At 51.6% G+C, this 25628-nt stretch overlaps 1 protein-coding gene and 1 long non-coding RNA gene across 2 annotated transcripts in view; one reads left to right on the top strand and one right to left on the bottom strand.

Annotated features, from left to right (window-relative positions):
- Positions 1–3786, bottom strand: part of FOXP4 (forkhead box P4) — a 59229-nt gene extending 55443 nt beyond the window's left edge. Inside the window, 1 exon segment of the mRNA XM_037842999.1 lies at positions 3315–3786. The gene's annotated coding sequence lies outside the window, so the exon portion shown is untranslated.
- A 239-nt stretch (positions 3787–4025) lies between these two features.
- LOC119539064 lies at positions 4026–24253 on the top strand. The gene is made up of 3 exons (XR_005217784.1): positions 4026–4158; positions 23627–23722; positions 23967–24253. It is a non-coding gene; the product is annotated as an uncharacterized LOC119539064 (long non-coding RNA).
- The last annotated feature ends 1375 nt before the right edge of the window (positions 24254–25628 follow it).

A 25628-nucleotide genomic window follows, 5' to 3' on the forward strand; every position in this document is an offset into this window, starting at 1 on the left:
GGCCAATGGAGCTTCAAGATCCCATCAAAAATAGTACATGCCCTGCTTTGGTTTGGAGAAGCTGGGAGAGTTGTAAGATCGTGAAGGGAAACTGTGAGCAGCTCCTTGGATGGAAGAGATTACTATTCTGTACTGTTTATGCTATTAGTAAAGATATTAGGCCTGTTGGAGAAACAGGAAATCCACCAAGTTAGTGGGGACAGTGAAGGGGTAGGATGTAAGGAAGGAGGATGCAGTCTGGTCAGGAGTGGCAGAGTAGGCAAGGCTTCTTGGGAAGATGACCCTTTCCTCTCCTACCAAGAGGACACCACTCCTTCCAGGCCTCTCCTTGAGCCTTGCACTTCTCCTCTGAAAGACATCCGGCTCCCAACCTTGTTTCTCTGATGTGATATCTTATATCCGTCTCTCCTACCCCAAAAATGTGAAGTCCAGAGAGCAAGTGCCCAGCCTGGGACTTGCCCAGACACAGTAGGGGCTCAGCAAACATTTGGGGAGATTACTGGATCAAAAGAAATCCCCCAATCCCCTCCCCACTACCCTCAGGAAGAGGTGTGTTTAGAGTAGGGGCCTAGCAGGATGTACATATTCTAGGCAAGAAGGAACCTACCTGCCTGCAGGAAAGGAGTTCTTGCAAAGGCAGAGAAGGACAGGTTGGGGTGTCTAGTGTGACTCTTCAAGTGAGGGGGCACCTACACAGAAAGGGATAGGGGCAGTTCGTTTTGCAAGTTGGACCTAGCCTGCTCTGCCCGCAGCATTCTCCAATGCTGGTGTCAAGACATTCCTTCAGGAGGGCTCAGACGTTCCCCAACGCCATACCTTTTGGGAAGCCTGCCCAGGATCAGGAGAGGCATAGAAAACCCCATCCAGGGGCCTAGTTCCTAGTGCCAGGAGAGAAGGTTCCTGTGGTCTCCTTCCACTTAGTGCCAAGGCTGAGGCCAGGGTAAGGTAGGGTCCTGGGGGGTGGGGGGTGGTAAGAAGGATGCCCACATCATTACCTCCTCCTGGTGCCACCATACCCAGCTGACAAGAGTGGGAGAGACCCTGGAGAGTGAGTCCGGCAAGGAAAAGGTCTGCTTTTGGGAGGCTCAGAAGGGTACAATGGGAGTGAACAAGCCATCCAGGTGACCCCAGTGCAATCACCTGCCCCCCATCCTGTCGGGCCTGCAAGGTGACAAAGAGCCCCTGGGCAAGACAGTTTTTCAAGTCAACACATACACACACACACACCTCCCAAGCCTGGAGACTTCCCGGAGCAGTTTTCCACGGGGGCTGTCAGGGGTTGTCTGAGGCCGGTGGTTCCAGGCGCCCCTCAGGACAGCTCAGTGCGGGCTGGGCCCCAGCTTCAGCCCTAAGCCCACCTACTGGCTAACTAGGGGCACTGGGAGCTCAAAATGCCCGGTACTCGCAGAGCCTGGAGGCTAAGGAACTGTTCAGTCGCGGTTATCCGCGGAAAGTGAATTCTGGGTCCGAATTCTTTGCGTCGGGGTTTCCATTACACACTGGGTTCGGCAGTGACATTGGTTAGACCCGTCGGTGGCTACAGGCCGCATAGGCGATGCGCTCGCTGCTCCTCCTTTCTGCGTGGGTGGAGGGGGCACTCCCGCCAGCACCCTGCCACATCTCCAACCCTAGCAACTGCCCCCCACCCCAGGCCGCGCGCTCGCGGCCTCAATCCCACACCCAACAGAGTTCACTCTAGGAGAATCCAGGCGGGATGTTTCAAAACGGGCGTGAAGATGCTGAAATTCAGGCAAAAACCCGCTTGGGCCAAAATGCTCCTGGGTTTTCCCGGGAACTGACGGCATGGCAGCTTCAAATTCGGATCTGCACCTCCTAGACGTTGTCTCCAGCTTTCCCCACTCCTACCCCAATTCCAGGTTCCAGCTCTGGACTGACGGGGAGACCCGGCGCTAGTGCGCGGGACACACTGCGATCTCCAGACACCTCGAACCCCAGGCACGCAGCGATCGAGAAAACCGGTCAGGTAGAGGTTGGCAAGAAAGGCCGGGAGTGCGAGGGGATGAGCAGGGCGGTTCTCCGGACTCAGGGTCTCCCCGTTTCCACACCCTCTTCTCCCCAACCTAGACAGTCCCGGGTGGGACGCTGGTGTGTTCACCACGTCGTCTCAGTTGGGGGAGGGGAGAAGTCCGCCGCTGTTAGGGCCTCTGGCTCAGAATCCGGGTCAGGCGAAATCACACGGTCCTTTGCGGAGAGGGCCGGGACCCCAGGTCCCTCAGGGCGTCCCGCATTCTGGCGCCACAGGCTCTGCCCAGGCACAGCCCCAGAAAATTTGTTTGGCTTTAGTGGGGAGCTCGAAGCCGAAACGCGGCTGGGTGGTCTCCGGTCAGCAAGGAGGTGGAGGGCTATCCAGGGGAGACACTAGGATCGCGCGTCTGGGAGCTGGGGTCCTCCTTGGTTACTCAGATATCCCCTTACATGGTGGCCTTCAGGCCCCTCTCCCCCCTCCCCACATGGTGGGTCAGGGTTTCTCCCCAAATAGGCTGAGTATAGAGATATCCACGGGATAGGTCCCCCACTCTCCAGCTCAAGCGCACAAAATCACAGAGGCCGCTTCCAGACGCTTTCAAGTCCCCAAGAAGTTTTCCCCTCTGTCTCCGAGACGACTGAGGGATGGGGGAAGAGGGTTGCCTGGCTCCAGCACTTCCGAGGTGCGACCCCAGCAGGACGCGTACCCTCCTCACACGAGGCGGCGCGGCTGGTGGGATCGCGCCCCCCCCCCATCTACCTCTGGCGCGTCTTGGGGAGTCCTGTACAAACTGGGGGGAGGGGGTCTTGAGGAGCCCTTCTCACCACCACCCCCACCCCGCCCCACGTCACGAAAGTCCGGGCCGGGAAGCATTCTTTGTCTGACTTGGGGCTGGGGGGGAGGCGCGTCCCCTTACACCCCATCCCCAGCGGCCAAGCCGGGAGGGGATGGGGCCCAGACTCTCGGGGAAGGGAGGGCGTCAATGGCCCCTCCAGACTCCCCCCTCCTCCGGCCGGCCTCGGGTTGCCCCCCTCCCGCTGCCGCGCCCAAACCCCCACCTGTTCCCAGGACAGCTCCCGGCCGCGGGGGCCCGGTCAGAGGCGGGGTGTCGCTGCTGCGCGGGGTCAGTGCGCCGCAGCCGGCCCCCGTCTGGAACAAAGTGTGCCGGCCCGGGCCCGGCTCCTCCCGGCGCCCGGCGCGTCTCCGGCGGGCAGTTTGCAAACACAAAGTGAGCCAGCGAGCGGGCGAAAGAGTGCGCGAGCTTGGGAGTTGGTCTGGTCGCCGGCCCAGCCCCCACCCTCGTTCCCGGGCCTGGCCCGCCACCTACCTGTCCCGCCCGGCCGCTCCGTGCGGGCTCCGGCCCGTCAGCCCGCGCGGGGCATGGGGCTCGCTCGGGTCGCAGCCCGGGCCCGCCGCCGCCAGCCGGGGCGGCCCCTCTGAGCCGCGCAGCTCCCGGGCGTCCTCCCTCCGCGCCGCGCCGGCCGCCGCGCGCCTTAGCCCCGCCGGGGCATCGCACTTTGTGGGCGACTCGGCTCGTTCCGGCTCCGCTCCTCCTCCCAGTCCTCCCGCGACGCTCGCTCGCTCGCTCCGGGTCTCTGGGACCCCGGCGTCCCCGCCCCCGGCCCAGCCCTGGTTCCGGCCCGGGCTCCTCCCCGCCGCGCCGCCGCCGCCTGTGCCGCGCCCTCCTCGCGGGCTTGGGGCTTAGTCCCGGTCGCTGCCGCACTGTCCGGTCCGCAGGGGCGGCCGGCTCCGGACTCCGAGGGGCTGCGACTGAGCTGGGGCTGCGAGTGGCTGCGAGCGGGCGGCGCGCGGGCGGGGCGGGAGGGGCGGGGGAGGAGGAGGGGTGGAGGGGGAAGGAGGGAGCGCGACGAGAGCGAGGGAGGAGGGAGCGAGCGAACGGCGGAGGGAGGGGAGACCAACTTCTAGTGCTACCATAATTCGCCTAAAGCAGGTGCAGCCACTTTCACCCCGCGAGGTTGCCGGCAGAGAGCCAGGGTAGACCACGTGGCCCAAACTTTAGGGGACGATAAGTAGGGGGCCTGGGGAGAAGACGTGGGACTGTAGACCTGAAGAAGGGGGGGTGGAGAGGCCCCTACCCAGGGAGCCACCCTGGCCTCGGGGTACTCCTACGGCGTGCTTTCCAACTTCGGCCTTTCTGCTGGAATCTGGAGGTACGGCGAAGCCCTGCTCCCTTAGGGTTCATTGGCTCCGGGCAGGCTGCGCCCGGCACGGGGTGTGGCCGGGGGCCCGGAGCCGGGAGCCCGCGCCCGTCCCGGCCTTTCCTTGACCCGCTCCCGCCCCCCACTGCATGAGCGTTCGGAGTGGACTTTCTGAAATGGGGGCTCGGGGGAGGCTCCTTCTGGGCTTTGTGAATCCCACCCTCCACCCCCGGGTGCGCTCTGCCTCTCTGTCTCCGGAAAGGCGAATTTCCCGTAAAGGCTCTGCGAACCAATGAAGAAGGGGCCCAAGGCCAGATCCACGGGGGCAAAGTGAAGTGCAAAGTCGAGGCAATTATCTGGACAGATTAGATCGTAAACAAAACTCAGCCTCTCTGAATACCACTTCTGCCCAGGGAGTCTGGAAGGACTGCAGTGGTGGTGGTGGTGCTGTGTGTGTATTTTGGGTTGGGATGGGGAAGTAGGGATGAGGCAAGGCCTAAGGTACAAGGGGGAGGACTGTGTTGGTAGCAGACGCCCCACTCACGAGACCCGTGGAAATCTGAATAAACCCTCCCACCCTCCACCCCTAAAACATCTCCTGGCTGTGTGTGTTGGGGGTGGCAGAGAGAGGAGGGACTCCTCAGGGAGCCCTAGGAGTGCCCCCAAGGAGGACCCTGTGCGGGGCTAGGGCAGCAAGGGAGTGATTCTTGAAGACTCTCCTGGTCCAAATGCTGCTGGTGAAATGTAAGCTGGGGTGCTATGAGGATTGGAAGTTAGGTCAGCCAGTGCCTTGTCTGGGAAGAGAAACTTCCTTGGTGGAGAAGGCCTTTCCAGATGGGACTTGGAAGAAAAGGGGTTTCAGGAGAGGAGCCCCCCTCTTGGGTGTCCTCCATCACTTACTCTCTTCCTTTTCTGTGGGTGTAGTTGTAATGTTATGGTACTTGCCCAGGTCCAGATCCTAAATAGTTGCTTTATTGGGCAGGTGTCAGAGGTATCCTTAGGTCCTCCTAGAGCCTTCAAGATTTCTAGGTGTGAAATTGTTGGGGTAGGGGGAGGACTCTAAATGCCATTTACTTGATACCACAATGTTCTTTCCAATGTAGCAATAGCAGGAGCAAAAAAGAATAAAATACCAGTAGCTAACTAACATTTGAGTCATTCCACATGTCTGACATACGGACTCATTTAATCTTCACAATAGCCTCATGAGGTAGACGGTATGATTATTTCCATTTCACAGAGGAGGAAACTGAGGCATAGAAAGATTAAGTCACATGCCCACAGTTGCTTGGGTAGAAAATGATGGAGCAGAATTCCAACTAGACTCTCTTTGGCAAGGACAAGGAAGAAGCTCTCAGAGGTCTTTCAAACAGGATTGTCAACCTGAGGAGGAGGCTATTTCGGGAGGAAGGAAGCCCCTGGTAGTGTGATCTGATTTATCTTCTGTGGAGAGCCAACTCTGGTAGGAGTCAGGATGTGCACCCCTGGGCTGAGCCTGGAGTGAAGGGTCCTTGGGTAAGGCCAGCTGGGCCAGTGACCATGCCTGTCAGCCCTCCCTCCCATCCTTCCTGCAGCAGAGGCTGGGGTGGGAATTCCTCCAAGGGGGAGGCAGGATAAAGAGCTTTTCCAGCTTTTTTTCTGGCTGACTCTCATACCCTGTGAGTCCTTTTCCCATCACCTTTCTGCAGCAGACCCCATCCACCCACCCACCTCACACATAGGCTCATTTGACCAAAGGGATTTCCCTGGGAAATGTTTTTGCTTTCATTTCAGTCTAAGCCCTCCAGGCCTCTAGTTCTGCTTCCAGTGACTCACAGTGGGAGGCCCAGGGGAGGCAAAAGACCTTGTACTGTCCCCACCTTAAAGGACATTTTAGTGAGGAAAACAAGACCTTACCAAGAAAGATACAGAACACCTCCAAATCAAAGCGGCCAGTCCAAAGCCCTTCCTCCTGGTACATGAGCTCTGAGAGAAGGTTCAAAAGTGTAGCCCTTGGCTCCTGAGGGGGAGTGACTGGGAACAGGCAGGAGAGGGCCCTCTTTCTGTCCTCATTCTGTTGCAGGGTCCTCAGAGTCCAGGGGCAGTGGCTGTGGCAGGAGCCGGGGCTCATGGCCTGGTCTTCCTGGGAAGGTCATGGTTAAGATGCAGGGGCTGGAGTCAGGCAGGCTTGTGTTGAACTTTAGCTTCTGTCACTTCCAGCTACGTGGCCTGGGCAAGTTACATGTCTCTGAGCCTCAGTTTCCTTATTTACAAAATTGAGAGAATACCCCCTCAGGGTGGTTGGGAGGAAAACGTCAAAAAGCATGTGCAAAGGCTCTAACTTAGTGACTTTTTCATGGAGTGCTTTACATAAATGCTCATTTTCCCTTTTGTGAAATGAAGAGTAACTACCTCATGCAAATCACGAGTTGCCACTTATTAATGCTTGCTGTGTGGCAAGCACTTGACTAACCTGCTGTTCACCTTCATCACCTCAGGCATGGTGGTTTTTCTCCCCATTTTACAGTACAGGAACCTGAGGGCTCAGAGAGGTCTGTTAATTTGCCCCATGTCACACAGCTAGAAGGTGATGCAGCAAGGACTTGCACCCAGTCTTCATGTTCCCAAGCAGATGCTGTTTCCTATGGCTAGCTGCCTCCCTGTTGTGGTGATGAAGTAGGCTAATGGACAAGCTTGTTCCTTGTAGCAGGCCTGGCACTCAGACATCCGGGAACATTGGTATCCTATCCCCACAGTCCCCCAACACCAGAGCCCAGATATTTTCTATTTTCATTCATTGGACTGCTTGAGTCTTACTTTTTTTTTTCTTTCTCAAAACCTTTTTTTAGTTAAGTAATAAACCTTTGCCATTATAATACAGTAGCTCCACTGCTAAGTGTATACCAACAGAATTGTGTACATGTATATGTTCACCAAAAGGCATACGCTAGAACATTCTCAGCAGCACTAGTCAAAATAGTCATCAACAGTGGAATAAAGTAAATAAGTCATGGTATTCGCACGAAGGAATAATACTTAGCAATGAGAATGAACAAACCATTGCCATCTACTGTTCACAGCAACATTGATGAATCTCACAAGCATAATGCTGAGCAAAAAAAGAAAAGAAAAGAAAGACGTATACAGAATGATTCCATTTATCTGAAATTCAAAAACAGTTCGAACTGATGGATAGTGTTAGAAGTCAGGAGAGTGGTACTCTAGGTGGGAGAGCAACTGAGAAGGGACATGAAAGGGCTTCTGGGGGGCTGGAAATGTTTTGCCTTTTATTTGTGAGTTGGTTACAGGGGTATGTTTACTTTGTAAAAATTCATTGAGCTATACACTTATGATTTGTGCACCTTCCTATATGCTTAGAAATAAAAAGTTTAAAAATTGCCGCTGATATAGTTGAGGCCCTTTTGCTATCTCTCCATTCCTCCCCCCTCAACCTTCCTTTCCTAGAGGTAACTATTTTTCTGAAGTCAGTGGGTAAAAGTAAGTTTTATATTCTAAATCGTATAGTATTGCTTGAGTATTTTAAAAGTTTAAATAAAAGATATTCTTCAGCAAGTTGCTTTTACTTTTTGTTGCCAGTATTATTTTTTCACTCAAGTCCATTTGGCTGAGATTAATTTGGGTTCGATACCTATATTTCTAGGACATTAATTTAGCAGCCTGTCGGAGAGGATGCCACCGAATCAATGTGTTCTATTTCTTTACCCGGCCTCCCGTGATGGACAGTGAGGTTGTTTGGTATGTGCAGCCATTGTGGTCACACTGAGGTGTGCCTCCTTCTGGGAGCCCCATGCCAGGCTCTGTGTCCCTCTTCTCCTTTGCCTCCTGCCTGGTCAAGTCGTACCCATCCCCTTTCCTCGCTGTGGTTCCTCCACTCTGCAGTCTCTTCTTCCTCTCCCCTCCCCAATGCCCAGCTGTTCCTCCCCACCCGCTTCCCAATCTTCCTGACTCAGAAAGACCCAGGGTCTGTGCTGAGTGGGAGGTGGGGGATGGGGGGCAGCCTTCTCCACAAAGGCCCCTGTTCCCCAAGACAAATGGCGATTTTAACAAAGAAATATTTCATTAAGGGTTGATATCTTAATGAACTGTGCCAGGAGCCTTCAAGGCACTCTCTAGGCTTCCCCCACCTACTTTTAAGGAGGGGGCTCCTACCCCTGGGGAGGCTTATCAGTTTACCATATTGCCCCTAGTAGAGGACCACGGTAGTGTGGGGAGTTGTCCCAAGGAGGCTGTGGAGGAGAGGGCACCCAGAAGTGGGGGGGGGGGGGGGCGGGCTGCCCTTCTTAGTGCTAGACTGGCTGGGTGCCTGGGCCCTGGGAAATATTTGCAGGACCCTCCAAAATCACTTTTAAGGACTCAGAGACTTGGGCCTTGTCCATGTGGTGGTGGAAGTGGGACTTCCTGCTGATTGGTGGAAAAGCAGGAGTCATTAAGGATCAGGAAATGAACAATAACCTAACAGGCAATGAACAATTTTCCATGAATTAGAGCACTGCATCTTTCACATGAGATCCTTCCACTGAGGGATGCCCTTGCAGGGAGAGATCAGGACACACACAGGGATGGGACAAGAGAGCAGACCCAGCATCCTTCCTTCTTCCCCCAGGCTTTGCACCCTACCGTTCACGGAAGGGGAGGAGTATGCATGGGGGTAGGGAAAAGACAGGCCAAAGAGTGGGCACAGAGAAACAAGCCCCTTCTCCCTTCATTTAGTTCTTCCTCATCTTTCAACAGCTATCCCATGTCTTCCTCCTTTGTGAAGACTCTTGGATTTAAATCCCAGTTAGGTCACTTTCTAGCCTGAGATCCTGACACAAGGGGCTTAACCTGATTCTCCAGCTGTAGGATGGGAAGAAAGATGAGGGTCTGGCAGAGAGGTGGTAAGGAACAGGATAACTCAGTAGGGTTCTCCTCAGTGTAGTCGTTGCAGATTGTAACTACTGGTATTATTTCTTGGTCACCTCAGCCCACTGGAGTCTCTTTCCCTCTCCTCTGTAGCACTCATGCCATTAACGTCACAATGTTTTGTTGGCTGACTTTTATTTATCAAATACCTAGTAACTTTTAACACACTGTGTTGTTAACTGATTAGCCATTTATGTCTCATGTCTCCAACTAGGTAATAAACTCTTTGAGTTCAGAAGCCCACGATTTTAGTCATTCTGGGATTTCCCACTACACCGAGTGGTGTTTTTTTGCATAAGTAGGTGCACAGTAAATGCATGTTGATTTGATGTGATTATGATTTGATACTTTAGAGCAAAGTTAAAAAACCAAAATAGGATGATACCCCAGGACAGGTTGGTGCCCTGCAGGTATTAACTGGGAGTTGTAGAATGTATGCGGTGAGGATTGGAGGGAAAGAGCTGGGGGTCAAAGTAGGGGCTTGGATAGAAAATGGGACAAGGCAGCACCCTCACTCCCTCGGGGCCATCTCCTCCTCCCTGAGGTCTATGATTCCCATATCACCCCTACTTGCTCCCTTTCTTCTTGTCTACTAGGGATGTCCTCAGAATTCTGTGCTTCACAAGAAAATCATCCCTTCCCCAATGAACCCCAAAGGTCTGGGATTTGGGGTCATAGCCATTGGGTCAGAAGGAGTCAGAAACCTGGCATTGGAGGGTGAGGTGGGTATGAAGGAGGAATGTCAAAGCAGAAGTAGCCTCACACTGAAAATAGCTACCGTCTATTGAGCACTTACTGGATACCAAACTATATAAGTATCCAAGATCCCCACAATGGCCCTAAATTTTTTTTTTTTTTAAGAGGAAGCAGTGTCCCAAATGGCAGAGGCAATTGGTGTAGTGGAGGTATAAGGGAAGATAAAGACTTAGTCTTTATTGTGCATGGCATCTGGCTGGGCCCATGGAGTGGGGCTCACATATTTTCCTGGGGCTCCCAAAATGGGCCCTTGTCACATTTCATGCCAGGCCTGGCCCCCAGGACTGGCAGAAGAGTTTGGGAAGAGTTGTGGCAAAAGGACTGGGCAGGGATGGCACAGTCCCTTTGCTCCATGGAGCACCATTTGGGACAGCCCTACCTCCTTCCTGGTTTTCCTGCACCCCCTCTTCTTTCTGGCCTTCCCCACATCCTCCAGAGCCTTCTCTCCTCCAGTCCCCTCTGCTTTTGACCCCTGGTCCTCAGGCCTCCAAAACACCCCTCATGGTAGCAAATCCCTGGAGCCAGGCCCCTGAAGCCTGGAGTAAGGCTGGATCTTGATTTGAGAATAGGCACCCACATACCAGGCACTGTGCTAAGTACTCCTCATGTGTGATCTCATTTCACCTCCCATGGTCCTATAAGATTATATAACAGATGCTGTTGGTGCTCTGCTCATACCCCTTCATCTGCAAGGCTCCCAGTTGCCAGCACTTCCCTTTCCTTGCCTGAGGGCTCTCCCTGGTGACTGCAACCCTCTTTGCCACCTGTGTGGAGGCCAGAAGTGCCAGGGAATTAATGCCTTCTGGGAGAGCCCTCCACCCATAACTGATGGGAATTGGTGTATCAATACTCCAGGTCTCCCTTCCCTCTGGTGGGATAACTTTGAGGCATGTGTTATACATGGACCCCCAGGGTTTCCCCAGTAGGATTGAGTCCACCCCAGTAGCTTGCTTGATAGCATACACTTTAGTACTTTCCTTCCTTTCCTTGTCTTCCTTCCCCACTTCTCTTCTGGTGTCTCCTTTATTTCCTAAATCATCCCTTTGCAGGGGAATAGTTGTCTCAAAGGCAGCTTCCAGGAGAACCTAGCCTAAGTTGTTATGTTTGCTTTATCCTTGCTTTACAAATGGCAAGACTAAAGCTCAGAGATGTTGAAATTTGTACACAGTTATATGACTCATTAAATGAAGGGCCTGTGTTCTCCCTCTGGCTTGTTATACCCCAGAGTGTTCGCTTTGCCAGTCTACTGTATGGTTTCCTGAGGGCCCTTCCTCCCAAGAAGTCTGGTTCAAGGCCATTCCCCTTGTTTCTTGCTTTAAGAGGCGAGGTGTGTCAGGTGTTCACTGGATGTGATTCCAGGCCACCAGTGCTCCCTGCCTCCCTCCTAGGCCACTGGCCGTGTTCATAGCCAGTCCCTGGGTCACAGACAGAAAGAGTGAACATCTACAGGGTGGGACATACGATGAATGAAAACAGAGTGAAAGTCACTTAAGTCACCTGGAGTCCTGGGTAAGGAGAGGACTGAGCCAGGGGTTCAAGGAGAGAGTGGGCCCAGGGCTGAGGAATCCTTCCAAGTCTTCATGTTTTACAAAAAGCCTAAGACCTCTATAGAAGCAGGAGGAACTAAGATGAGAGACAGGAAAGGATTTCTTGATCGTGAAGTTTGCTCAGCCTCCGAATAAAGGCAAGTCCCCTATTGAGACTTCTCCCCAGGGAGAAACAGGCCTGCACTGAGGGGCAGGGCAGGGGTGACCAAAAGACCAAAGTTACCCAGAGAGGACAGCTCGACATTTTTTCGCTCTTTGGTTTTCATGACACCTTTGTCTTAGCTTAGGTTCTCCCACAAGCAGACTCGGAGACAAGGATTTGAGCGCAAGCGGTTTCTTTGGGAAGTAGCCCCAGGGAATACCAGCAGGGGAATGAGGAAGTGAGAAGGAAGGAGAGGAAGCATCATCACATGAGTTGCCGCTGTAAGAGGAACGCAGGCCCCGAGGGAACTCCGGATGATGTATAGAACATGCTTCAAGTTATTCATCCCACGGGGCAAAGAAGCTGGGGTAGTTATCCAACAGCTCCCCTTCTGTCAAGGCTGGAGGCCTGCTTCCAGTTGCAATAACTCTCCAGCACTTCCGGCTTGCTCTGAGCTGCAGCAGTGTTTCCATAGCCAGAAAAGGCCCTCAGGCAAAGAGCAGGTGTTTGCAGTAAGCTGCCCTCGGTCTTTAGAGGTGAGGGCCTGCTACACTCTGCTCTCCTGTTTCCCCTCTGGACTTTTCCTTTTCCTTTGGGTCAACTTCCACTGTGTTCTCAAGGTTTACCCTTAACACATTGCGCTCTTTAAACTACTTGTCCTCCTATCCACTCTCATGGTTTCAACTACTACCTGTGGGGCCGGGGCTCCAAGCATTATCCGTATCTTGGACCTTGCTCCCACCTCCAGGTCTGTGGACCTCCAGCCGTGGCACATTTAACCTATCCTGGAAAAAAGTCATCATCTTTATCCAAAAGTCTGCCCCACCTCTGCCTTTTCTGCCCATGGGTGGCACCATGATCCACCCGTCACTCTAGGAACTAGGTTCTAGTTCCTAGATTCTTCCTCTCCCTACCTCTTCACATCCCATCAGTACCAAATCCTGTGGATTTGGCTTCCAAACCCTCCGTCCTCTCCACCCTGACTCCCCGTGCCTTGGTCTGGACCTTCATCAACTTCAGGCTGGAGTATTCCAGGAGCCTCCTGCTCGGCCTCCCCACTTCTGACCTGATCCCCTCCTGATGCCTCCCTCCAGCCCGTCCTCCACAGTGGTCAAAAAAGTTCTATGGAAAGTGCCAACCCCAACTTGTCCTACCCTGCTCTAAACCCATTCCCATGGGCCAAACTCAAGCACTTTGGCCTGGTGCTCAGGTACAGGGTGGTCTTTTTTTTGAGCTTCCAATTCCATCCCTGGCCTCTCCCAGCTCTGCCACCTGGGAGTTGAGGTTTGTGCTTTGCTTGTCCATGCAGCTGTGCTTCTTTGTGTGCCGCACGTTCTGCTTGCAATCCCTTATCTCCCATTTGCTTTCACCACTGACTTCGACTTCAAAACCCAGCTCAGATAGTGTCTCCTCTTGGAAGTCTACCCAGATTCCCTGAGCTGGATGAGGTACTTTTCTTTTGGGCTCTTATATCGGTGCAAGCATCAGGAAATCCACTTCAATAACGAGGGAAATTGATTGGCTTGTGTAACCGAAAAATTAGGGAGTAGGCCTTGCCACAGATGATATGGGATCCAGGGGTTTAAAATTATGCCCTCAGGCTTGGGTTCTTCCCATTGCTCAGCTCTGTCTTTCCCTGGTGGGCTTCATTCTCAGAGTCCTTGGAGGGAGTCCCATCAGCTTCAGGCCCATAGCTGCCAAATTCAGTCCAGTGGATTCTTTAAGCAAATACTGTCTTGATTCGGACCTGACTTCGGAATCACTTGGTCCTCTCCAAACTGATCAAATGGCCAAGAGCTTACAGTGCTCTACTTCAGGCATCAGCAAACCATGACCAAATCCTGCTGACCACTTGTTTCTCTAATAAAGTTTTATTGGCACACAGCCACACCTGTTTGTTTGCATATTGTCTATGTTTGCTTTTGTGCTGCAACAGTAAAACTGAGCAGTCAAGGTGGAGACTGGTAAGCTTTTTCCGAAAAGGAACAGATAGTAAATATTTTAGGTTTTCAGGCCAAGAGGCAAATCAAGGATATTATGTAGGCACCCATATAGCAAGAGGGAAAATATGAGTCTACAAAATTTTTATTGATAAAATTATAAACACACTAATGCTTGAGTACAATTTTTTTGTAATGCAGGTCTACTAAGGAGAAGGGAATTTTTTGAGGGGTGGGGCTGATTAATTAGAGTTCAAAGTTAATTATCCTTATCATCAAATTGATGGTAAATATTCATCTTTAAAAATCATTCTTAGCTCACAGACCATACAAAAGCAGGAGCAGGCTGTAGTTTGCAGAACCCTGAAGTAAATCAAGCCACTATTGGGCTAAGTAATTGTGGGAAGCTGGAAAAGGACATGCCAAACCACTCTTATGTTGGAGAGGATTCCATTACTGCTGGTCTTTGTATGTGTTGCTACTTGTGACGTGCCTTTTGCAGAGTCAGGACTATGGAGGGCATTTTATAAGGCATTTCTTTATAAGGCAAGTTCATGTCCATTGGGCCCCTTAATCCTGACAGCTCTATAAAGTAGGAAAGGAAAGGGTGGTTGCACCTGTTTCATAGAAATGCCTCTCCAGTACAAGTTTGAGGATTCTAAGCCATGGGCCTTGGAACACATGCTTTGTTGAGTAGATAATTAAACAAATATGGTAACCCTTGGTTGGAAGAGTAGAGGTTTAGCTAGCAGGGGGAAGGCTGGTGTGAGTAGGGCTGGAAAGAGGGACACAGAGTGGTTGACTGGGACGGGGCTGGTCAAAACTGATGCTCCAGAACCCAGTTCTGCTTCAGAATTTGCTGGGCATAGGTCTGTCCCTCATATAACTCCCCACAAAGGACAGGAGATTCCGGTCAGTAGTCCAGAGCTAGGAAGAAATCAGTGTTAAAGCAAGAGTGCCCAGGACCATGAACAAGTGGTCTGACCCCTCACTTCACTGCCCCCAGCCTCCAGCCTCCAGGTCTGGCCTCATCTGGGTCTCTGATGAGCACTCCCAGGTCTGGTGGGCCAGGGTGGGGTTTAAACCTTGATGTTGGGATGACTGGGAGAGGGGGCAGGGTCAGGCTATGAGCAGCCCTCAACAGGACCATCCCAGTCCCCCTCCAGAGCTGCCCAAGGGCAGGGAGGGGATCCGGGAGTGGGCAGAGGCAGCTGGTGGTGAAGGATGGATGCTGGATTCCCTTCTAGGATGATAAAATGTAGATGTCAAGCATATGTGTGCTGGTGCCCACATACATACATGCACCTTCAGGCACACACTCCCATGGCCATGCAGTTTCACACACACACATGCACACACCCTGACCCACATTTACTACCAAGGTCACTCAGTCATACATACAATGTGCACACATTAACACACTCCTATACTCTCACAGTGACACATACACACACATATACTGTCAAAGTATCAAAGTCACATAGACACACACACTTATTTACATATTCCATAGTCATATAGTCTCACCCACACCCATGTTCACTTTACCAGGATTTACTTATTTATATACTCCCAAGCTCGCTCAACATGTTCATGTACACTATGGTGGTAAAATCTCCCATATACATACCAGATTCCTATAGTCCCATAGTGACACACATGTATACACTATCAGAACCACACAGCACCCCCATGCTCACACATTCACACTTTTCCTTAGTCACATAATCACACATACCCATATATCCTGTCGAAGTCACACACATGTTCACCCACTCCCAAGGGCTCACACACATATTCATATACTCTCAAGGCTCCACCCACATACCATACGTACACTGTTGTATATACACTCTCCCTCAGTCTTCTGGTCTTACATACAGCCCTACGCACCCCCAGGTCTTATCGCCACACCCCTCCCCCATCCGCATGCCCAGCCCCGCCCCCTTGCCCCTCTCCCATGGTCACGCTCAGAGGCCACCCTGTGGGGATCATGCTCAAAACCAGCACATTCACAGACTCACACTCCCCTCCTAGCTCTCACATCCTCTCCCCACCCACACGGTCTTCCCTTCTGGCTCCTCCTCCATCCCACACACCCGGCTCCCACCGCCCTCAGGGGGTGGAGGTGGCAGAGGGGCCACTCCATCCCACCCTAACCAGGGCACCCACATGGGTACCCCCTTCCCCTCTGGAGTCAGGTGCCCCCCACAAGCCTTCCTCCTTCTCATAATCCCACCTTCCCTCTCAGGGGCAGACAGACAGACAGACACATGCACACACGCCCCTCCAGCAGCCCCACGGCAGCAGTCTGTTCCTCATTATGGGCCAATGCGCCTGTTTACTCACCCAGCTGGAGATGGTTAGAGAGTGATAAATAATGAAAGAGAAAACAGGCTTTTCCCCTCTGCGGCTTCTATTTATGTAACATGTGTCACAGCTCACTCACAGACTTTGTTTCGGAGCTGGTTGCAGGAAATAGTTTATTTTTTCCGGACGGTGGCTTGCGGGGTGGGGTGGGGGGCCAGGTCTGGGTTTCTGGTCTCACGCCCATGAAAGTTTCGGGATCTGGCTCCCAGAGCCCCCTCCCCTGGTCGCTCCTCTCCCTGCCTCCCGCGACTCCATCAAAGGCTGACACCATAGCTTGAGGCTGCCTTAGAATGGGATTCTCCCACTCCACCGATTTGGAAGGAGCTGGGGTGGTTGGGGACCCCTCCCTGCTGCCTCTGCCCTCCCCCCAAACAGATGGGCTGGTTTTAGGAGCCAGACAGCTTGAGGCTAGGACTCACTGAGAGGAGACAGTTGGACAGGGGGCTTCTAGGTAGCCTGCACCTGCTGCAGGGTGGGGTGGGGATGGCGGTGGGAGAGGGAATTGCAAAAGGATTGATTAATTCTATAAAATAAGAATAAAATAATCCATACCTTGTGTTCACTTAGCACTTTTATATCCGCCATCTCTCTGGGGCCTCACAACTGTTAATTGCTGCTTCCCAGGTGAAGCAGAAGAGGATGGGGAGGGGAAGGGATTTGCCCTGATCTGCTAGACTGGTCAATGAAGAAGCAGGAGTTCAAACTCGGGGCTTCTGACTCCAGAACCCTTGCTCACTCTCCCCCATCCCCCCACACCCCTGCGCCCCATTGCCTCCCTTTCTGGCTGCCTTAACTCATGCTAAGGCAGGTGGGAAGAGTTATATGGGTGAGGGGGGTTTCTGTGTGTGGGATGTGATCGATCAGAGATTTGATCTGTGCACCCCTCCCTGTCCTTCCCCAAACACTAAGGCAGGCATCTGTTGGAGATGCATGAGGCAAGGAAGAAATGGCAGAACCCTGCCCCATCTCTAACCCCCAGTGCAGGGAGGTGCTTGGGAAGTTTGAAGGCAACTTAGCCTCCTCCTGTCAAGAGAAAATGCCTGAGGTCAAGGCCCCTACCTGAGCCTGTCTGAATGCCAAGGCCTTCATTCATTTGGAACCCCATTTGTGTCCCAGGCCTGATGGGGCTCCAAGAGGTACTGCCCATTCAGAAAGGTAGAGTCTACCGTGGGATTTGGACTGGGAAGTCCCCAACTCCTGCAGATCCTTGTGGAGGTGTGTGCACAGGTGCAAAGGGATCACAGCTGCCCCATGATCTCAGGGGTTCTCACGGGAAGTGTCCCTCAGGGATCTCCTGACTGATGGGAGAAACAGTCACATTCCCAAGATGAGGACTTTGAACACTGTCTGAACAGAGGAGTGCACAGTGAGAGCCCAATGCAACAGGGAAAATGTGCAAAGGAAGTGGTCCTCAAATCTCAGGGGTGTCAGAATCACAAGGAGGGCTTGTTACATGCTGATTCCCAGGCAGCAGCCCTAGGTGCTGATTCTACTGGGGTGTGTGTATGTGTGTGTGCACGTGCAGGAGTCCACCTGTTTAACAGGTTCCTGGGGATTCTGAGACTGCTGATTCCTCAAGGACTTGGGGACAACAAGTGCCCTCTGTCCCAGCCCCCCACTGCCCACCCCCACCCAAGAGAAGGAAGTATCAAGGTCACGTCAGGAGGAAATTTGACTTTCCTCAGGGTAGGAAGGAATTAATCAGAATTTTTATAAAATTGGTGTAGTTGGAAGGGAGAGAGGGAGGAAGGAGTAGGGTAAGAAGGGACGGAGGGAAGGAAGGAAGGAAGGAATGAAGGAAGGAAGGAAGGAAAGAAAGGAGGGAGGAAGGGAGAGGAGGGAAATTAGCATTTAACAACACCTATTAGGAGCCAGGCAGTTATATGACATTTTGACCTGGCTGCTTTGACTTTTGACATCTATACCCATTTCTGGAGCCTAAAACTGTCTACATTCTGTTTCTTATTACCAAGTGATACTTATATAGACTCACCCACCACACCCTGAGTTTAAACTTTCTGTGTCATCAGGATGTTTTTACGCATTTTTGAGCACTTACTATGTGCCAGGCACTGTTTTCTCTCTTTTAAAAATTGTGGAAACATATACACAACGTAAACTTTCCCATCTCAACCACTCCCAAGCACACCGTTCCAGTGGGAATAATCACATTCACAATGTAGCATCCATTACCAAAAGTTTTTCCTTCATCCACAACAGAAACCCTGAACCTGTTATGCATTAACTCCCCATTGCTCCCTCCCCTCTATCCACTGTAAACTGTACTCTACTTTTTGCCTCTGTAACTTTTCATATTCTAGATATTTCATATAAGCAGAATCATAGACTATCCGTCTTTTTGTGTCTGGCTTATTTCACTCAACATGATGTCTTCAGGGTTCATACATGTTGTTGCATGCATCAGTCCTTCATTCCTTTTTGCAGCTGAATAATATTCCACTGTTTGCATATACCACATTTTGTTTAACCATTCTTCTCTTGATGGACACGGGTTTTTTCTACCTTTTGGCTATTATGAATAATGTGGCTATGAACATCTGTATGCAAATATCTGTTCAAATCCCTGTTTTAATTCTTATGGGTATACGCCTAGAAGCTGTATATCCAGATCATATGGTAATTCTATGTTTAACTTTTGAGGACCACCCAACTGATTTCCCCAGTAGCTTTACCATTTTACCTTCCCACCAACAGTGCTCAGGGTTTCTATTTCTTTGTATCCTCACCAGCCCTTGTTACAGGCACCATTTTAAGTGCCTTACATGTATTGCCTTATTCTTTCCTCATCAGAACACTGAAAGGTAGGCAATAATCTTCCCATTTTACTGATGAGGACACCAAAGCTCAGAGAAGTTAAGTAATTTGTCTAAGGCCACACAGCTATGTAAATCCTGGCAATACAAAGAGCCATTGCTCTTTCTGCTGCTCTAGGGAGGAATCATATTGAGGAGATAGAGAAACCAAATCTAGAACCTGATTTACAGCTCTCTGACCCCCTCTCCCCCATGGAATGGAGAGGCTGGATGGAGAGACAACATCTCTGCCACTTGCCCAATCTCTCTGCCTTTGAGAAGACTCCTTGCTTATAGACTCTCATGTGGCCCACACAACTTGCACCTCCATCTCAGAGCTTTCTATCTGAAGGCAAATGCTCAGGCCAGGAAGCTGAGCACCTGGGGTCTCAGGTACTATCTTCCAATTTAGTCCCCGGAACTCTCGTGACTCTGAGAAGCCAGTGGGTCCAGGAGGGAGGAACTACACAAGAGGGGCTCAAGGAGTATCCCTGTTCCCATGGAAGGTGGTGGAGAGATGGATGGATGAATCACAAGCTGGAGCCAGGAGTGCATGGGAGGAGCAAGGCTGGCCATGGCCCACTGTTCTGGGTGTATGTTTCAGGCTGCTGGTGAGCCTGAAACAGGGATTCATGGGGGCCCTGCCCAGGGATTCATGGGGGCCCTGCCCAGGCCCCTACACAGACACTCACCTGCACACATACATGCTCTCACGTGACTCCCCTGCATGCAGAGGCCCTGTTATGAAAATCCAGACAAATCTCTGGACTCCATAATATCCCCTTAGGACAATGACGTCTACAGTAAAAACCATCCTGAACTCCAGCTGCTGGGTGCTGTCACATGTTGTCTCTAAATTTCATATTGATCTTGCAAGGAAGCTGAGGAAAGTGGGACTCAGAAAAGCCTAGTAACTGGTCCAAGGCCACATGTCTTCTCTGTGCAGAGCCAGTTTGGGATCCAGACCCATCTCATGTCACCCTCACACTTTGTCCCTTTCTCCAGGCTGCTTTGCCTGTTCTCTCCCAGCAACCAGCACATAGTAGGTGTTCAGGAAGCCCTTGCAGACTTAATCAATGGACTCATGTGTATATGTGTGTTTTCTCCCACACACACTCCGACTTGTGTGCATTGGCACAGGCCGCGGCCACCCTCTCTCCAAGCCCACCTTGAGCTATGACCTCCCTGCAGGCTCAGCAAATCTCCAGACCCCCTGCCTCGTCCACAGCCAGAACTAGTGCCAGTCTAAATTCCCTGGGCTCCAGCCTCAGTTTCCCCTCTGTCTCTCAGCCCCGCACACCTGAGCAAGGCCCTCCCTGCTTCGAGGAGTCCAGTAGCACTGGCTGAGCTCCTGCCCCAGGCCTGACCCTCATTCTGGAAGCCTCTGGGGTCCAGCCACCTCCATCCTCCCTTTTCCTCTGAAACTTCAGGGCTGGCACTGCCCCCCTGCAGCCCCCGCTCCCTGCGGCCCCCTGAGAGCCTAGGCTTTGCTTGAGGGCAGCGAGTGAAGCCGGCTGTAACAGAGAAACCTCGGGCTCCTCTTTAGAAGTCCCCAGAGGAGGCAGATCTGAGGAAAGGCTGCCGAGAAGGCGCCTGCAGCAATGTCAGCTTGAGAACAACCTGGCTGACAGGATGCTGAGCGGGGATTAAGGTCGGGATCAGGGAAGCCAGGGAAATGCAGAGAAATGAAGGCAAGTTCACCTGCTCCCCTCACTGCCACCGCCGCTGCCGCCACTGCTGGGTTTGTCTTCTTGTTTGTTCTAGCTCTGGGAGAGTGGGCAGGGAAGGAAACGGGCAGGGTGAGGCAGGAAGGTAGGGGAAAAGACAGGGGAGAGGTGGGGAAGGGTAGGCAGGGGAGTGGCGGGAGGTGGAGAGGAGAGGAAGCCAGGCCTCCTCTGCTTCTCAGAATGTGGGGTGGGGGGTGGAGCCCTCGTCTGGGACCCTGCTCCTATAACTGCCCCATCAGCCAGCCCCTCTGTCAGCCTTCCCCTACGTGCAGAGCCTGTCCTGAGTGTTGGTGGCAGGACCAGTGAGGGCAGAATTGTCCTAAGTCCTGGAGGCTCCCAGGCCAATGTGGAGGGCACCATATACCCCCAAGAAAGGGGACAAGCCTGTCTCCACCTGCCTACAAGTACAAGGGGCTCGGGGACCAGACCCCGTTCTGGGAAAAGGCCATCACCCTGACCTGCCACATCATTGAAACGTCCCTAAGCCCAGCCAAATGAGTGACTGATTTACAGGTCATCCAGTGCAACAGAATTGTAGTGGAACCCCAAACCCTTACATCGTGGTGGTTGAGGATGTGGCTTCTGGTCTCGGGCTACCTGGATTCAAATTCTGATTCTGCCGCTTATTTGCTGTGAGCTTGGGCAAGCCGGCTAACCTTTCTGTGCCTCAGTGGGGAATAAAATCATAGCAGCTCCTCCTAAGGTAGTTTAAAAGATTAAGGGAGTGAACACACGAAAATGGCTTAGAATAGGGCCTGCCACATAGGACATACATAATGAGAGTAGCTTTATTTATTGGGGGCAGAGTGAAGGAATAATTGTGGCAACTCAAAGTTAACCGCCTGAAAGCTTCCTGGAGGAAGTGAGCGTAGAATCTGATTTTGGAGGCCGACACTTGGCATGGGGGGAGGAGTGAATTTGGGGTGAAGGACTGAGCTCCATTTGCCAGGTGAGTGTGGGACCTGAGAAGGGCTGGGATTCAAGAATGTGTCTGGTGAGTGGTGGAAAGGATGTATTTCCCGAGTGGCCCAGTTCCTGCCAGTTTTTATTGAAAGTTCTGCTCTAGCTAGGGGTAATGTTCCCCCCAGCCCTGCCAAGGGCAGGTCAAGAGTGCAAAGGCCATGAAAAGATGCTGTTTACCATGTGACACTCCCAAAATGGGACTTAACTCTAGACATCCTAGCAATCCTGAAAGCTTCCAGTTGCACCTGGGTTCTCTGGACCCTGTGAGGGACAAGGGTAAAAGAGAGGGCGGAGCATAAACCTGGAGGCAGACAGTCCCTGGGGTTGAGTTCCTGCTCTGCCACCTACCAGTTGTGTGACAAGTCATTTAGCCTCTCTGGGCTTCAGTTGCTTCTGACTCTGTTGCTTATTTGTTGTGTGAGCTTGGGCAAGCCAGCTAACCTTTCTGTGCCTCAGTGGGGAATAAAATTATAAAATGTGAAATGTGATAATAATATCTGCCTTAGCAATTGGAATGATGAGTAGTTGCTCAATAAATACCCGCTGTTAATCTTTGACTTGGCAAATAGTTTTTGAGGGCCAATGAGATTCTGGAGTCCCAATGAATGAGACTCTGTCCTGGCCCTTGAGTTTGAATAAGAGACAGAAGGTAGCAGCCTGAAGATTCACCTGGGGGCCCTCAGCCTCTCACCTCATCTCTGGACGCCCTGGCCAGTGGGTAGGGGACAGGAGAGGATCTGGGCTGGGAGCAAGAGCCAGAGATGAGGCACTGGTAATTGGGGAGAGGATCTGATGAGTCTGCTTTCTGGGAGAAAGTGCCTGGGCAAGGTGGCCCAGTCTCTGCAGAAGTGTCTGGAGAGCTCCTCCCCAGGAATTTTATCCCTAGGGGTTTCTGGAGAAGCTAATTAAATTTTTTTCTGTTTATAAGTTATATACATATATACACATACAGACAAATACATATTTATTTATTATAGAAAGTTTGGAAAATACAGAAAAGCACAAAAAAGGAAATAAAGATCAGGCATAATACCACCACCCAGAGATAACCATGGTAGGATTTTACTGTCTAGTTTTTTTTTAAGTGCACACTCACATACATTCACACTTTCATGCACACTCACACAAACACATTTGCACACATATTCACATTCATTCACACACACACATAATCACATCTACACCCATTTATACATGCATTTTTATTGCAGTATAACACAATGCACACATATCTTTAAAAATTTGGAAATGGGGTCATGGGATCATGACTACATTACTGTTCTGTAAATGGATTTCTTTTCATTAACCAACTATTGAGAACCTTTTCCCTCATAACATTAAATATTCTTCTCCAACATAATTTTTAATGCAATTTTATTGAGCTACATTCACACACCATATAATCCATCCAAAGTATACAGTCAATGGCTCACAGTATCATCATATAGTTGTGCATATTGTGTGAATGATTTTACAATACTCCATCATTTGCGTGCACCATATGGCATATTATTTTATCATTCCTCAATTGTTTGTCCTCTGTAATATTTTATCAATCGTCAATTTATTATAAACAACACTGCAATGAACATCCTTGTAGCAACATCTTTGAGGAGTAGCTAACTTTGTAATTGTTTATATGTCTATCTAACCCCACACCCAACTCTGAGTCTTTCTGGGGCAGGGTCTGTGCCTTATTCATTATCTTTGTGATCCCAGAGCCTAGCTTGGCATCTGGTTCACTGTAGGCATCCAGTAGTTGTTGCATTTAATTGCATTTCTGGAGTGTGTGCTCTGGGCTGAGGAACTAGAATGGTGGGCTGCTTGAGAAGGAGCTCCCCTTCCCTGATAGAACACTCAGGGGTGCTCAGTGTCCCAAGGCTGGGTCTACTAGCTTCTAGGAAAAAAAATTTCCTAAGCCCAGAGCTCCTGGCCTTCCTGGATGCTCACTGAACTGCCTCCCCTTTTCTCTTATCTTCTGGGCAATAGTTGCCTCCCCCTGCCAGGGCCCTCCCACTGCATAAACCCCCCAGCTCTGACTCATTTGAGCTCTTTTGTTGTGTCTTCAAGCTGAAGGCCTGGCGGACAGAGACAGAGCCCTTTCACCTGCTCATCAGTGCCGGGCAATGTTGTGGCAGCTCCCTGGGCTCCCCACGAGGTGCCCCTTCTCTGGCTCCCACTCCCGACAGCACAGCCCACTCGGCCCTTGGGAAGTGCCCATGTGGCACACCTCACCCCTGCCCCTCCCATGGCACCAGCAGGCCTTTGTCTCTTCCCCCCGGGGGGCTGTCCACTGAGGCTCCCACTCTTCCTTCCACAGATTTATAGAACCATGGATTTTAGAGCTGAAGAAGTCCAGTTCCAGCTTTCCAATGGCTCTTTTAAAAAATGAGAGGAAGCAGGCAAAAATTGAGAGGTAAACTTTCTAATTTCCCTCTCTCAAGCACCCATACTCCCAGCCTCCTGCAATTTTCTCTCTCCTTTTTGATTTTTGTCTCTTTTCCTCTCCTTTCTCTCCCTCTTCTCCCTTTCTCTCTCTTTTCCCTTGTCTTCTCTCTCTCTCCTCTCAGCTCCAACACACACTCTCCCACCCTCCTGTCCTCATTTCCCCTCCTCTCCTCTTCTTTTTTAAGTTCTTTTTTTTTCTTTTAACTTTCAAGGTCATTCCGGACTCCTGACGCTGCCAGTCCCTCAGTGAGACGTGAGCGCCATTGGCGTCCGTGGCCTCTGTTTCCGTGGCAACCCAGTAACCATTAATTTTCAATTAAAGGAGACAAAAAGCTCGATGACAGCTCCAGGTCTGCTGAAGATGTCAAGAATCTGTATTAATATACAGCAAGAGAGCATAATTGTGTGTCCATCTTCCAGAGCAGCGAAAAATGGAGGGATAATTACCAGCTCGAAAGCCACTCTGTAATTTAGTTCTTACTGTCACCACAGCCCTACACATTAGCATAAATTAAAAGCAGAGTTTATTGTTATCAAAGTGCATTGATATCGCCAGGCCCGCTTTCTTCCTTTTAACTGTTTGTTGTGGGTGAGTGACTCCCCAACTGTCGCCCGGGTTTCCCTGGGGTGGGGAGAAGTAGGAGTGCAGGGCAGGTGGGATGGGGATGCTGGACCTGGGAGGTCTTGGACATTCTTGCCGTCCTCCCTAGTGGCAGATGGGGGCACGGGTCAGGGGGTCGCCCCCCTCTGAAGGGCTCTGGGGATGGTGGGCTGGTTTGGATACTAATTCACCTTTCCTGCGTGAGTGCTTTGTTTCTGCCCAAGAGCTCTCCTGCTCTCTCCAGAGCAGGCTGTACTGCCCCATCTTGGGTGGTGCTCAGGGCACAGGACACAACAGGTGATTGGCGCTCAAAGCCAACCTGTTAAACAGAGGCGTGCATGAAAGCCGAGGGGTCTTCTCGCCTGGGGTGGGCGTTAGTGGGCCTTCTGGCTCTTCCAGTGCAGGGCGTGGCCAGCTCAGCCCAGAAATGCTCCCAGTTCTGGCCCAGTTCCTGCTCGGTCCCCTGGGACCTCAGCGACTCAAGGTGGCCCCGCTGGGCTCCCTCCAACCCTAACTGCTTGGCCATCCACCCCCACAGCCGGGGACCCACCATGGCCACCTCCCCATGGACTCACCTCAGAGTAGATGGAGCACCTGAAAGTGTCTCGCTGCTGGGGTGCCGGTGACAGCGGCAGAAAGCATGAATTTCCGTGAATGGGGATGCAGGGTTTTCTTGTATTCTATCCAGAGAGAGCTGTCCTTCAGAGGGGAATTTAGTGTAATTATCCTTAAGGGAGCGATCCTTACACAGTCAGTCACAACACTGACCTCCTGGCTGAGATCTGACAGCAAAATTACAGGCTGTGTACTCAACAGAAGGGGCATCCTCCTTTTGGGGGTGGGGGGAGGCGGGAAGGAAGGAGGAGGAGGGGAAAGAGATGCAGAGGCTTTGAAAAGAAAAGTGCTGGCTTACAGCTGCCAGATGAGCAGGCTCTCTTTGGCAGGGCGTCGATGGAGCAGGGAGAAGGTGCCCGGAGATTCCCAGGTTTGTGAGGAGGAGCCAAGGCGGGGACTCGGGCCCTTTAAATCTTTGGAGCCGTGGTCCGTGATCCTAGCAGAAGTTGATCTTAGTCTAGGTAGGGTTTGGAGGGTCCTAAGAACTATTTGATAAACCACTCAGACACATTTCACTAAACATATCTGTCCCTCTGTCTCTCCCACAGTGCTGGAGGCTACACCAGTCCTTACACTTCTGGGTTAAAGTGTCCCAGGTCTTTAATTTACCTAGGTTACCTGACAGGGCTAATGTGCTAATCTGTGAGCATTCCAAATT

Source organism: Choloepus didactylus, chromosome 7 (assembly GCF_015220235.1).
Source record: "Choloepus didactylus isolate mChoDid1 chromosome 7, mChoDid1.pri, whole genome shotgun sequence".
In the NCBI taxonomy this organism is placed as follows: Eukaryota; Metazoa; Chordata; class Mammalia; order Pilosa; family Megalonychidae; genus Choloepus; species Choloepus didactylus.